This window comes from Drosophila yakuba, chromosome 3R (assembly GCF_016746365.2).
Source record: "Drosophila yakuba strain Tai18E2 chromosome 3R, Prin_Dyak_Tai18E2_2.1, whole genome shotgun sequence".
Taxonomy (NCBI): Eukaryota; Metazoa; Arthropoda; class Insecta; order Diptera; family Drosophilidae; genus Drosophila; species Drosophila yakuba.
In genome coordinates this window covers 1,354,842-1,368,075 of record NC_052530.2, presented here as the reverse complement: position 1 = coordinate 1,368,075, position 13,234 = coordinate 1,354,842, and the positions used below count along the sequence as shown (strand labels likewise).

Here is a 13,234-nt window from a genome sequence, read left to right as displayed (position 1 = left end):
CGCCCACACTTTTGAAATTTTTTGAATTTATTTATTTTGGCTTGCCAGTTTCTAACGATATGTCAAAAGGTTTGTTACATTTGGACTCGATGATGATAGTGCCTTATCGATAGGCAGCACAATAGGGCGTTAGTTTTGGTTCGCACGTCCCGTCTTATCCTTTGGAGTTCCTCAGGATAACGTGATACTACATGTATGTAATTAGTTCCCAGAAGCAGTCAACGATCATGGGTGATCGCTAAGTCTGATGTGTAAGGGTGGTTTTAAACCATTTTTAAATAGTCAAGATTTCGAGCGTTTATTTATCAGCTAAAGCATTAACAGTGGTGTTCCAGGTAATTAATCTGGCAGCCCTACTACTTTTGCCTAGGATAAGTAATTAACATTTCCTAAAGCGAGATCACCAGAAATGCAACTATGTTGCTGTTAGAAGCTTACCGACTTTACTGTCGGCGTCAGTTCGGTCTCTTTTTATACTGATCTGAATAAGAAAAGACCTAAAACATAGTGTTTCCCAATTGCTGGGATTGGCAGATTTAAGTCAAACCAGACCGGTCATATTAATATAAATAATGAGGTTGTTAATATGTCAATCCGAAACAAGAAGAAGGAGTTCCTAGTATGGAATGATAGTATTGTATTATTACAACTCTATACCGACCAGAACTTCAGATTGACGACGTATATATGGATGGTGGAAATCAAGACTGTTTGATATTGGATAATTCAGATCATTCCTCTTTTAACCAGACAATTTTTTCAAAAACCCTAAGAGTAGAATCAGTTGAAGATGAGGATAACCCTAGCTAGCTGGAAATTGTTGTAAACCGTATACGAGGCAGACCAAACCCTTATCACGTTTTTTTTATATAGTTATTTCAAAAATATTTTGTTGTACTAATGGTACCTATTACAAGAAGTTGCGACAACATTGCTGTCAGCAATCCTGAATGCACCATTGGTAACGATGCAGTAGCTAGCGAAGTTCCGATCATTGAAACCACCTGTTGAATTAGATTTCATAGCGATTGTATATCGCAGTGGATGTTTAAGAATTACAATTGTCCCAACTGTCGTAGAGCTTGTAGCTTAGACGAGCTCAACATCTTAACCAATGCAAGATCAGGACCCCCAGCACGAAGTTTAAGGAGAAATCCGTCAAACGCAACTGAGCGCTCCCAGACAGTCTCTTGTCCGCCACGTGCGTCCACAGGAAGTGGACAACACCGCAACATTATCTGAACAACGAGTTCACAACCTTATTAGCGAATCTCTAACTCATTTTCAAGAGACAATCTCAGCGTCGATTACCAAACAAATTGCAGTTGCCCTAAAAAACTTTTACTTCCCGTCGCAAGCTCCGTCTGCTAGAGTGGAAGAGGAGTGGAGAAGTAAAACAGTTCTCAATGTTTAAATGGGGACTTTGACCTCTTGTACCAATTCGCCTTTCTGTTGTTCCCAGAACCAGCTCTATTATACTACTGGAGCTTTCGTTAACATTCGGCTGATAGAAATTAGATTACTCTGTTTACCCGACTCAGAGAAAGATACCAACATCATAGACATCAAAAATAAGATCAGCAGAAACCGAATGAAAATGTTGAAGATTTTTTGGACTCAATGCTGGCGATTGCAGATACCCTGCGTATCCGAATATCGTATTCCGACCTAGTAGATGCGGTTAAGAGAAATCTGAAGCCTGAGCTAAAATACAAACTATTACATGTGCCAATCGCAAATTTGTCTGCTTTATGTAGCGAATGCTTTAAGCATGAGGAATTCTATTGGCACGTGTGGTTACAGAAGTAATGCATGAAGATGACGCTAACGCTGATCAAGAGGACGATCACGAAGTTAAAATAAATACCCTTCGCTTAAGGAAATGCTGAAATTGTGCGCTGGTCATTGTTACCCCGATTGGTTAAAACGCCGTCGTGTATTTTGTTATGGATGTGGGAAACTGGACACGTACAAGCCTAGTTGTCCAGATTGTAAACCGACTTCGGAAAACTCCAACGTGGATGTCCGGAGCCGTCCGAGATCGGATGTCCGGCACTAAAACCTAATTCGGATGATTGGAATGTTAGTGTTTCCTTTTGTGGAAACTATTACTCAAGATGTAATTTGCAGAAATGATTTTTGGAAGACCTTCAACGAGATCGGAGAAGAGTCTTAGGACGTGACAGAACTTTAGCAACAGCTGCCCAACAACGTGAGTTACAAGCGGTAACGGACTTATTTCATTTGTTTGAGCGAGATGGACTACGTTAATGTTACGTTAGTGAATAGGTGAATGAGGTAACGAAAACGGATGCGTTCCCAATGCCGATTTTAGAAGGTTTGCTTAGTAGATTGCCTTCAGTACATGGTATCTCTAAAATCTATCTCAAGGATGCATTTTGGTATTTGTTTTGATGCTTCGTCCAAGTCAAAGACAGCATTTACGATGCCGAATAGGCCACTCTATCAATTCACACGCATGCCTTTTGGCCTTTGTAATTCTCCACACACTATGTGTCGCCTGATGGATCAAGTAATTCCCTATGCAATGAAGAATATCGTGTTCGTCTATTTAGATGACCTTCTGGTCATGTCATCTACCTTTGAGGATCCCTTAAGTCATTTAATTGCAGTCGCCAAGCTCCTGCGAGAAGCCGGATAAACAATCATTATACGAAAAAGCCAGTTTGGATTGAAAAATGTGGAGTACCTCGGTCATATCGTGGGCGAACGTACTCTCCAAGTCAACCCAGAGAAGGTACTAGTACAAGAGTTTTCGAGACCCCAAACAAAGCGTCAGTTACGTCGTTTCTTAGGAATGACTGGCTGGTACCAGAGATTTATTCCAAACTGCTCAGCAGGGACTGCGGCTCTCTCTGACCGGCTGAAAAGAACAGTCTTCGAATGGACTGAAGCTGCCCAAGAATCTTTTGAGGCGAAACTGTGTTTGGCAGTCTTTCTTCGACATCAAAGTTACCAACGACCATTCATCATCCAATGCGATGCGTCTTCCTATGGTATTGGTGCAGTATTAGCACAACTAGACGAGGAGAGAAATGAGCTATCGATAGCTTAAATGTAAAAAAACTAAACCAAACTCAGTGAAACTACTCGGTGACTGAGTTGAAATGTTTGGCGATAAAGAAATTTCGAATGTACATCGATGGACACCCGTTTAAAATAATCACCGACCACGCCAGTCTTAAGTGGTTAATGAACCTGTATCTGCCCAACGCGGGATTGCCAAAACTCTGGAACATATCCGAAGGTATTTATACTGGCCACGTATGGTTGTCAACGTACTTTTGTATGCAAGTGTGAACTGTGTCATACTTCAAAATATCCCACGCGATCGTTACGCATTGGCCATTTCAAAGGCTGTACGTTGATTTTAAAGGACCCTTCCCGCGATCTAAACGAGGAAATATAGGAATCTTCATAATTTTAGATCATTTTTCGAAAGTTACCTTTCTCAAGCCAGTAAAGAAATTCACATCGAAGGTCATAGTTCAGTACTAAGGGAGGATACTAAATTACTAGAGTCTATTTGCCGCAAATTCGTTCAAACATTCGTCGCCATATGGAGAAGGCTTATGCGCAGAATAAAAATGTTTATGACCTTCGCAGCCGACCGATGTTTTCAACTAGGACAGCTGGTAATTAACGGAAACTTTTTGATAAGCAAACTGTCAGATCATTTCTAAGCACCCATAGGGGATAAGGCAAGAGTAAAAAACGAATAGGGAATTCACTGTACTTATTGGAGGACCTAAACGGAGGAGATCTTGGCACCTTTCACGCCACGGACATCTGGAAATGCAAAGTTAACCACCCTTTTTCCAGTTTTAAGCTCGAATGAATAGACTGCCTTTAAATCTCAGTCCATCTAGTCAAGTTTTTTTTAGCATAAGTAATTAACATTTCCTAACGCGAGATCACCCGAATTGCAACTATGTTGCTGTTAGAAGCTTACCGCGTTTATGGTCGGCGTCAGTCGGACTCTTTTTATATTGATCTGAAAGTAGTGCTTGCGAATTTAAATAAAACCGCGTGTTAATCTAAGTCACGTGCAAATCGTGAACACCTTAGCTGGAGCACCAATTCAGACAGAATCTGGTGATACTTATTTTAAACTGAATTGTGTATGTGGATTCTGTGCATTTCTGGGCATCAGAGCTCTAATTGAGGTTGCCAATGGACACTGGCATTAAAATTACAAACTGGGCACGAGCGAAGTCCTCGTTTGTATCTAGCGCGTCACGCATCCACGGTCGGAGCACCTTTAGTAATCGTTACCCCTGGAAGGTTGATGAGAATCAATTGACGAACCGAGACGACATAACCTGCCGATGAACAACAAGCGAAACTAGGAAACACCCTGTGCGGATCGCCTTAAGAACTCTGCATTCCACGTGCGGATCATCGGCGGATGACGCATTCCACGTGCGGATCACCAAACGGAATTCGCATTTCACGTGCGGATCATCTATCGGACGCCGCATTCCACGTGCGGATCACCAAAACGGACTCCACCGTCCACGTGTGGATCATCATTACGGAACCCGCATTTCACGTGCGGATCATCTATCGGACGCCGCATTCCACGTGGGGATCACTAAACGGACTCCACCGTCCACGTGCGGATCATCATTACGAAATCCTTGTTTCAAGATGTATATATTCAATTAAATTCTATAGCTTTCGGCTTAAAGTAAGATGTAGTTTAAGCCGAAGATTTTATACATCAAATTAAAGGCTACAGCCTTTAAACTTAACGTGTACATATTGTTGGACTTCGAGTCTGTAGAGAGCATTGGCTTATAATCTCAAAAATTACGCATGAATCGACGTAATATCCGACGTCATCAGGCCTGATGACCGTGGTGAGATTAATTTTGTTAACATAGAACAGTATTTGACTGTCCAGTTGCCTCTGTGTAACTCTATAAATCAAATTTTAGTTTGGATTTATGGAATTTACTGCTAGAGCCTTATTGAACATTACATGACATATATTTTAATAAAAGTAACAGGATGGAGGCATTTTTGAAATTCTGAAGATTTTCTGCCTTGCCATCGTTATAAAACAGAAGGGGCGAGGATGTATTCCAGAAATCCAATATATACTAATATATTTTCTTTAAGCCTGTGCCAGTTGTTATAACGAAAATTATTAACTATTTTCTATTTTCTATCACGCAGTTTGTTGTACGTTTAAATTAGTAGTTTTATATTCTTTAACGTTGTATTTGTTGATATATGTAGGCCCAACCTATTTACAGATTCGTTGAAAAGTATATAACAGGCAGAAGTAAGCGTTTCCGTACATATAAAGTATATATATTCTTGATCAGGATCAATAGAGCCGATCTGGCTATGTCCGTCTGTCTGCTGAATAACGGGTATCAGATAGTCGGGGAACTCGACTATAGCTTTCTATCTTGTTTCCTATTTTGAAAACAAGATAGAACGCTATACTTCATAATATGCCATGAGTAACTTACAAGATTTATGAAATTCTTGGCGAATTATAAGCTGAACCTGAAACTCGAACATTTTTTTGTTGTTTGACATTTAATTTTAACAATACCTTTTTATAATGCATATTCTGTGTATCTTGTAAGTCTTTCATAAAATACGTTAAGTAATAATATTATTATTATAATTAAAGATATAATGATGTAATTAAACTTGTTTCTAAAACATCTACTTTATTAATAATTTTGGCAATTGAGTCCACAAGATGATTAAACTATTGACTTTTCCTGCCAAATGTATATATATTATAAAACTTTTTTTTATATAGAGCTTCTATCTAATTTTTCATTAGGCTTTACTGACTCATCGGTCAGGAGGGGTGCTGCTAAATGCTAGACTTTTACCGATTATGTCTTAAATTCATGTAGAATATTTGACGACGAAACTGTTTCCTCAACTCTTTGTAATGCTGTCGGATTCTGTGTCCTACGTAGCAATATCGACTACTTTGGACAGCTTAAAGAGCTTTGCGGTTTTTATGTATACGAAAAACCTCCGCTCTCACTCCTACCAGTCAAGGTCTTTCATTGGTGATATATTATCATATATTCATATGAAAATGTTTTAGTACTTTTATACCGTCTAACTTTTATAACAAAGGAAGTTGTATTTGGGCTTTCTTGAGTTATTTATAATTTTTTGACTCTAATTATTTAACTCTGCTTGCAGTTTTGTATCCGTTGATCATGCGGATGGAGGTTAACTCGAAAATATCAGCCCTATAATTTTTTTTTTACGTTTTTTTTCCTTTCCGCTTCTTGCTCACATTCTACTTACTTAGAGTTTTTTTATTTTCTAGGTAAATTCAGAATCGGACCACTTGTTTCAGTCACTGTCGTTTTCTGCTATGCGATGTTAGTACGTTGTCGGAGCTCAGGAGTTCAGGAACTATAAAAGCTATAAAGTTGAGATTTAACAGACTCCAAAAACATAGACCCAGCGCCCATGTTCCTACTCCCACTCTAACGCCCACAAACCGCCCAATACCTGCTACGCTCACACATTTCAAAAGGGTTTTGATATTTATACCCGTTACTCGTAGAGTAAAAGGGTATACTAGATTCGTTGAAAAGTATGTAACAGGCAGAAGGAATTGATTCCGACCATATAAAGTATATATATTCTTGATCAGGATCAATAGCCGAGTCGATATGACCATGTCCGTCTGTCCGTCTGTCCGTCTGTCCGTCCGTCCGTCTGTCCGTCTGTCTGTCCGTCCGTATGAACGCTGTGATCTCAGGAACTACAAAAGCTAGAAAGTTGAGACTAAGCATACAGACTCCAGAGACATAGACGCAGCGCAAGTTTGTCGATTCACGTTGCCACGCCCACAAACCGCCCAAAACTACCACGCGCACACTTTTGAAAAATGTTTTGATATTTTTTCATTTTTGTATTGGCCTTGTAAATTTCTATCGATTTGCCAAAAAACTTTTTGCCACGCCCACTCTAACGCCCACAAACCGCCCAAAGCTGCTACGCCCACACTTTTGAAAAATGTTTTGATATTTTTTCATTTTTGTAATGGTCTTGTAAATTTCTATCGATTTGCTAAAAAACTTTTTGACACGCCCACTCTAACGCCCACAAACCGCCCAAATCTGCTACGCCCACACTTTTGAAAAATGTTTTGATATTTTTTCATTTTTGAATTGGTGTTGTAAATTTCTATCGATTTGCCAAAAAACTTTCTGCCACGCCCACTGTTACGCCTACAAACCGCCAAAAACTGTGTTTAAGACCCTCCTTCTCCCTTCCACTAGCTGAGTAACGGGTATCAGATGGTCGGGGAACTCGACTATAGCGTTCTCTCTTGATTTTCATTATTTTTATTAAATTTATATCGATTTGCAAAAAAAATTATTTGCCACTCCCTAACTAACGCTCACAAACCGCCCAAAACTGCCCCGCCCCCACTTTTGAATTTTGTTATAATATTTTATATTTGTTAGTCTTGTTAATTGCTCTCGATTTGCTAAAATACTTTCTCCAACGCCCATCATATCGCCTACAAACCGCAAAATCCGTCAATACTGAAATTTATCCTTCGCACCTCTACTAGTATCAGGGTAGTACCGGGTATCAGATTGTCGGGGAACTCGACAATAGCGTTTTCTCAGGTTGTTGCTATATTTCATTAAATTGTTCTTTTTGTGTTCATCGCATACTTTTTTTTTTAGCTAGATTTTTATATTGAGAAATATTTATTACTTTAACTATGGATAGTTTGGTTTTGTATGTTCAAAAAATAAATTCATTTTGATTTTTAATAATTAATTTACTTTAGCTTTTAATCCCATGGATGACTTTTATTTAATTGAAAGGTTTGGCAAAATAATGACCAATCATATTATTTTTGTTATGTGCGTTACAACACTCACTAAAAATTTTCCAACTACGAAAGATCGATCTCCCTGGCGATGGCTGTAAGAGAATGCGACTCAAAATCGCCATGGGTTTCTCAAATAAATAGTGTTCACAACTTGTAGCCGGCTAAGAATTTTTTTAAATTCTTTAAACGTAAACCCGTATTAATTCATGACCGCTCAGATATTTATAAAATTTTTATTAAACTGCTGACGTATTTCTTTGTACAATTTATTATTTTTGAAGACTTTATAATTTAAAAATTAATAATTTTTGGTTTGTTTAAATTCCATTTCTTTCATTATTATTTTCCTTTTTAGTGAGTCAATAATTTAATTATAATTTACATTTATTTATAATGTGTAGCTTGCATTTAATAAATTTCCGTCTCTATTTCGAGGGAAACATGCAGGGTTAATCACGATATTCACTCTAACACCGTAATAAAATGCGCTCGGGCACGATCTTAAACCTTAAATCTGCCATGGTCGGCTGCACTGACAACACTGAAGGACTACACTCTCACTATTTTTTACTGGTACTCTCTGGCTAGAGACTGCTACAGATTTATAAAATTCGGTGCTCCGCTGGTCGTAGAGGATGCTCCGCTGGACAGAGGGGCTCGGCTGAACGGAGGTGCTCCGCTGTACAGAGGTGCTCCGCTGGACGGCGACTTCCTTAGCCGCCGGGCTGCTCCCCTAGACGCACAAGAAAAGAAATCGGCAACCGCCGAGCGATAACGGCTCTGCTGCTGCTGGAACGCGTAGTCCGTTGAGCGCAGAGAGGCCGTCTTGTCCGCTGCGTCTGAAGGGGTGCTACTCTGTACACTCCCTAATAGTCCCGATACAAAGATGCTGTCAAAATTACTACAAAAAAATATTGGCACTTTGTGGCTTACCTTGCCTTTCGCCAACTTAACTAAATCAAGAAAATGTTTCCTCGTGAGGAGAAGCACTATGTCACCGCTTTTTAATAACTTTCTAGACCACACTCGATTAGAACGCGTGGATTGCGACCCTGTTACAGCTGCTCACTGTCGATTACTACAATGCAGCTGGAGCCGGTTTATGGGCGTGGTAAAAAGTGTTCTGCAAATAGATAGAATTTCACTAAACCAATAATAAACTGAAAAAATATCTAAACATAACACAATATACAAGATGCTTCAAAACAAGGGGGAGACTACGCCGGCAGCGCAGAGGCGCTTATATGTATATTTTATATGTTGGAGTTGTCGCCAAACGGCGGCGCTGGAGGGGAAGAAGTGCTATATGCACACAACGCTTACCATGCAATTATGCATGGTGGCCTGCACTGGGGCTGAACTGTTTATTTCCACACGGCAACAGAGTGCTACAACGTGTTTGTATTTTAAAAGCTTGATATGTGGGTACAGTGGGTACTTGATATGTGTGCCTACCACATCTCCCTCCTTAAAAAAACCGTAATATTATGAAGTTATTTTCTAAAAAGTTTTTAATTATTGATGTTTTTTTTTTTTATTAATATACTATCATCTAACATGTAATATGCGAAATAATAATTATTATAATTATTGAAAATTAATTGGTGTAAATTGTTTCATAATTAAAAAATAAAGAAATTAAGAAAAGAATTTGTTTTCCTTATGAGTGACCAACTTTAAAATATATTTTAAGAATTAAACATTTTAAACCTATCTTTACGGACCTGTTTTTTGTTTTTATATCCTACGATTGTAATATTATTATTAGCTCCTATCCTAACTTTACTTCTTTATAGTAATTAACCATGTTATGTATGGGTTCTGTTTTGTCTATTTTGTTCAAATCTTTTTTGGTAATCTCCCAATCTCGTGAACTACTAAGGGTGTTGTGTTGAAGCAATATGTAAATAATGAATCCATATATCCCAATCAGTTTTTTTTACAGAAATGTAATGAAAACATACTCGTTAAATATTCTGTGACTGCGTTTAATTATACCCCTTACTGGTAGAGTAAAAGGGTATACTAGATTCGTTGAAAAGTATGTAACAGGCAGAAGGAAGCGTTTCCGACCATATGAAGTATATATTGATCGGGATTAATAGCCGAGTCGATCTGGCCATGGCCGTCCGTCTGTCGGTATGAACGTCAAGATCTCAGGAACTACAACAGCTAGAATGTTGAGATTAAGCATACAGACTCCAGAGACAGACGCAGCAGAAGTTTATCAATAAATTTTTAACTATTTGCCAAACAACTTTTTGACACACGTCCACAAACCGCCAGCAACTGTTAGTGTTGAAGAGTCTCCTTCGCACTTTCACTAGCTTAGTAAAGGGTATCAGATAGTCGGGAAACTCGACTATGGCGTTCTCTCTTGTTTTACCTAAATTCTGTTGGTGATGTGCAGTTGAAGTAATGTTTGAAATAGTTATATACTCGCATAAATCATTTATTATCTGATTCTTATACTCGGTTCCCTGTCCGTAATGATTGTTTTCATCGCACAGTGATGTGGCCTATATGGCCAAAAATACTTTTAGCAGACATATCGTTATGAAATTTTTACTGTAAGTTCTTTTTAAAAAAATAAGAATTGGAAAAAATCTAAAAAAGGGGCGTGGTAGTTAGTATTTACGCCCACCAAAAAGCAAAAACCAAAAAATACACCCAAAAGTATGCTTCAATTTTCTTAATATGAAAGATTATAAATGTAAATGTTTTAATTTTGTAAAGAAAAAATACAACAAAAGGATAATATATGTATTTACATGTTTATAGTTTATTGATAATTAATAGGTATTTCAGTAATACAACGATTAATAGCACGGCAAATGTTTATAATAAGTAAGAGACTTGACAACAGCACTCAATAACGGCTTCTGCTAAGGCTTTAGATTACGGCTTTCGATTACGGCTTCAGGTTACTGCTTTAGTTCGGCTTGGCTTCTTTTTAGCAACTCTTTACACGTTCTTCTTCTCCAATGGCTCTCGATCGACTCCTAACTTCTAGTGCTTCCATACATATGTATATCGCCTGCTTACATATATATATGAAAAAATACAAAAATTACTTAGAGATAAATCGATATCGCATTTAGATAAAAAGCAAAAGTTTTAATAAAGACGTATATAATAATGTTACAATAACAAATCGAAAACAGATTTTTTTTTAATTGATTTGTGTTTAGGAAGCAATTTTTGCTGTCCCGTTACTAAAGGATCTGAAGTTATTAATAGACGGTAAAATAAATCGGTGTTTGTTGTCGACATATTTTTGTATTCTTATTTCTGGATTCAGCAGCTTCCTCTGACAACTCGCCGTTCGATATGAGAGCATTTTCAATTATGGCAGGCCCGTGTATATTCTTTTGTGTAAGATAACTCAGCCATCTGCAAAGTTCTACAGCTGAAATTTTTTAAAACATTATCTATAAACATTGACCAATATTTTAAAATTAATTTCATCGTGCTCATCGCTTTTAAAACTCTAAGTGAAAAATGAGTTCACTTAACATTTAATACTTAAATTTAATACCTACGGAAAATGACGTTTACGTTTAATTACGTTTTAATACACAAAAAAGGTATAATCCATCAAAAATTCACCAAATATGATAAATCAATTCAATGAATTTCATAATTAGAATTTAATAAAGTAAATACCTGAAACTTTAAAATTCATTTAAATAATTAAAATTGGACCTATTAATAGCACGTTTGACCGCTTTGGAATTCACTTTTGTTGCGACGAAAAGCAATCAAAACTCCGCTGTGCTGCAAAAATGAACAGTTGTTCTCCCTTTACACTATATATTTAGAATATCCCGTTACACATATTTGGACATTTTAGAGACATTCTGGTTACTTTTTGTAAATATTTGGAAACCTTTTTTTTATTATATTTTTGGCCTATGGGCGCAACCACTGTGTATCGGACTGTACGTATTATTTCTGAAATTATAAGTTTTAGAAAATATCAGTATCAACTGATTTTGCACTCTTGTTTGGTATGGTTACCGTAACCAAATACTTAGTTAAATCGCAAATTATAGTCATAGCATATTCATTTCCATCTTCTGATCTAGAATGTGAACCAATGGTATCTATAAAAACTGTCAAATGCTGTTGCTGGAATTTCTGTAATAGTCATTGGCATTTTCGTATTCTTTAATGTCTTTGCTTGTTGGCATTTTATACATATCCTAACATATTTAGTTATTGTTTTGGTCATGTTTGGCATGTAATAAAATTTGTTTATTTTTCTCAGGGTTCTAGAAATTCCAGAGTGGCCTGCTTGTAACGGATCATCATATTTACACAGAATTGCATTAATTTGAACGTGGATCTTTATCTATGTTTGTCACCTTGTTAATAGCGTTATTTTCATGTTTTTTGCAATATTTTTTTTACCTTTTCTTTAACACTCATAATAGTGGCGAATTGGAAGATTTGTTCACTCGGTGACAGTTGCGTTTGATTGATTTTAGTTATTCTTGCTTCTTCATTAAGCCTTTGGAATAATTGATCTAAATTGATTTATTAGAATAGAACTCAGTCATATCAAAACGTGTTATAATATTTTGCCCCTTTTTGAGAAGAACACATTTCTTTGTATCAATGTCATTGACTACCTGATAGATATTGGACATATTTCCTTTTTCTATATTCAATTTGGGCTTTCCTTTTACCTGCAATTATTTTCTGTTTGCTGAAGCTCTTGTTTTGACCTTCAGTATTCGTATATTTATATCCTAAAGCTCTACGTTAGTTAATCGGGAAAGAGCATCTGCAATATAGTTATTTTTCCCCTTGAGGTACTCTACAGTAAAATCATATTCATCGAAATCAAGACGCATTCTTGTTAATTTGGAACTCGGATTTTTCATCGAGAAATTATATACCAGTGGTCTATGGTCAATGTACAACTGCTAATTTTTGCTCCGTTGTAGATTTATTACATTCGCCTTTTGTAAAAGTTCTTGAAACGTATGCCACTGGTAGCTGTTGACCGTTGTGGTCTTGAGATAGTACCGCTCCATATGTCTGTTTACTATCATCCGTGGTTATACCCGTACAAAATTGTTGGCTGAAATTCGGGTACTGAAGAAGTGTTTGTTTCACTAATTCCCTTTTTAGATATTCGTATGCATCATTGCAATCACTTGTCCATTCAAATGGAACATTCTTCTTAAAAAGCCTCGTTAAGTGGCGTGAGTAACTTGAGAAATTTTAAATAAATCTTCTTTAACAATTGCAAATTGCAACGAATCGTCTAGCTTCGTCCACATTTGCTGGCTGAGGGTAGGTTTTGATTCCCTCATATTTAGAATCGTCTGGTAATATACCTTTATCTGTACATGA

At 37.2% G+C, this 13,234-nt stretch overlaps 1 protein-coding gene and 1 long non-coding RNA gene across 12 annotated transcripts in view; one reads left to right on the top strand and one right to left on the bottom strand.

The window, feature by feature from the left end:
* LOC26535787 (dnaJ homolog subfamily C member 16) overlaps positions 1-13,234 on the top strand; it is a 386,807-nt gene that overhangs the window by 80,445 nt on the left and 293,128 nt on the right. The window lies entirely within an intron of this gene.
* On the bottom strand, positions 8,233-9,349 carry LOC120321869. 2 transcript variants are annotated; one of them, XR_005561596.2, is made up of 3 exons: positions 9,063-9,349; positions 8,804-8,993; positions 8,233-8,736 (listed from the first exon to the last, which is right to left on the bottom strand). It is a non-coding gene; the product is annotated as an uncharacterized LOC120321869 (long non-coding RNA). The 2 variants fall into 2 exon arrangements; XR_005561595.1 differs by having other exon boundaries at positions 9,194-9,348.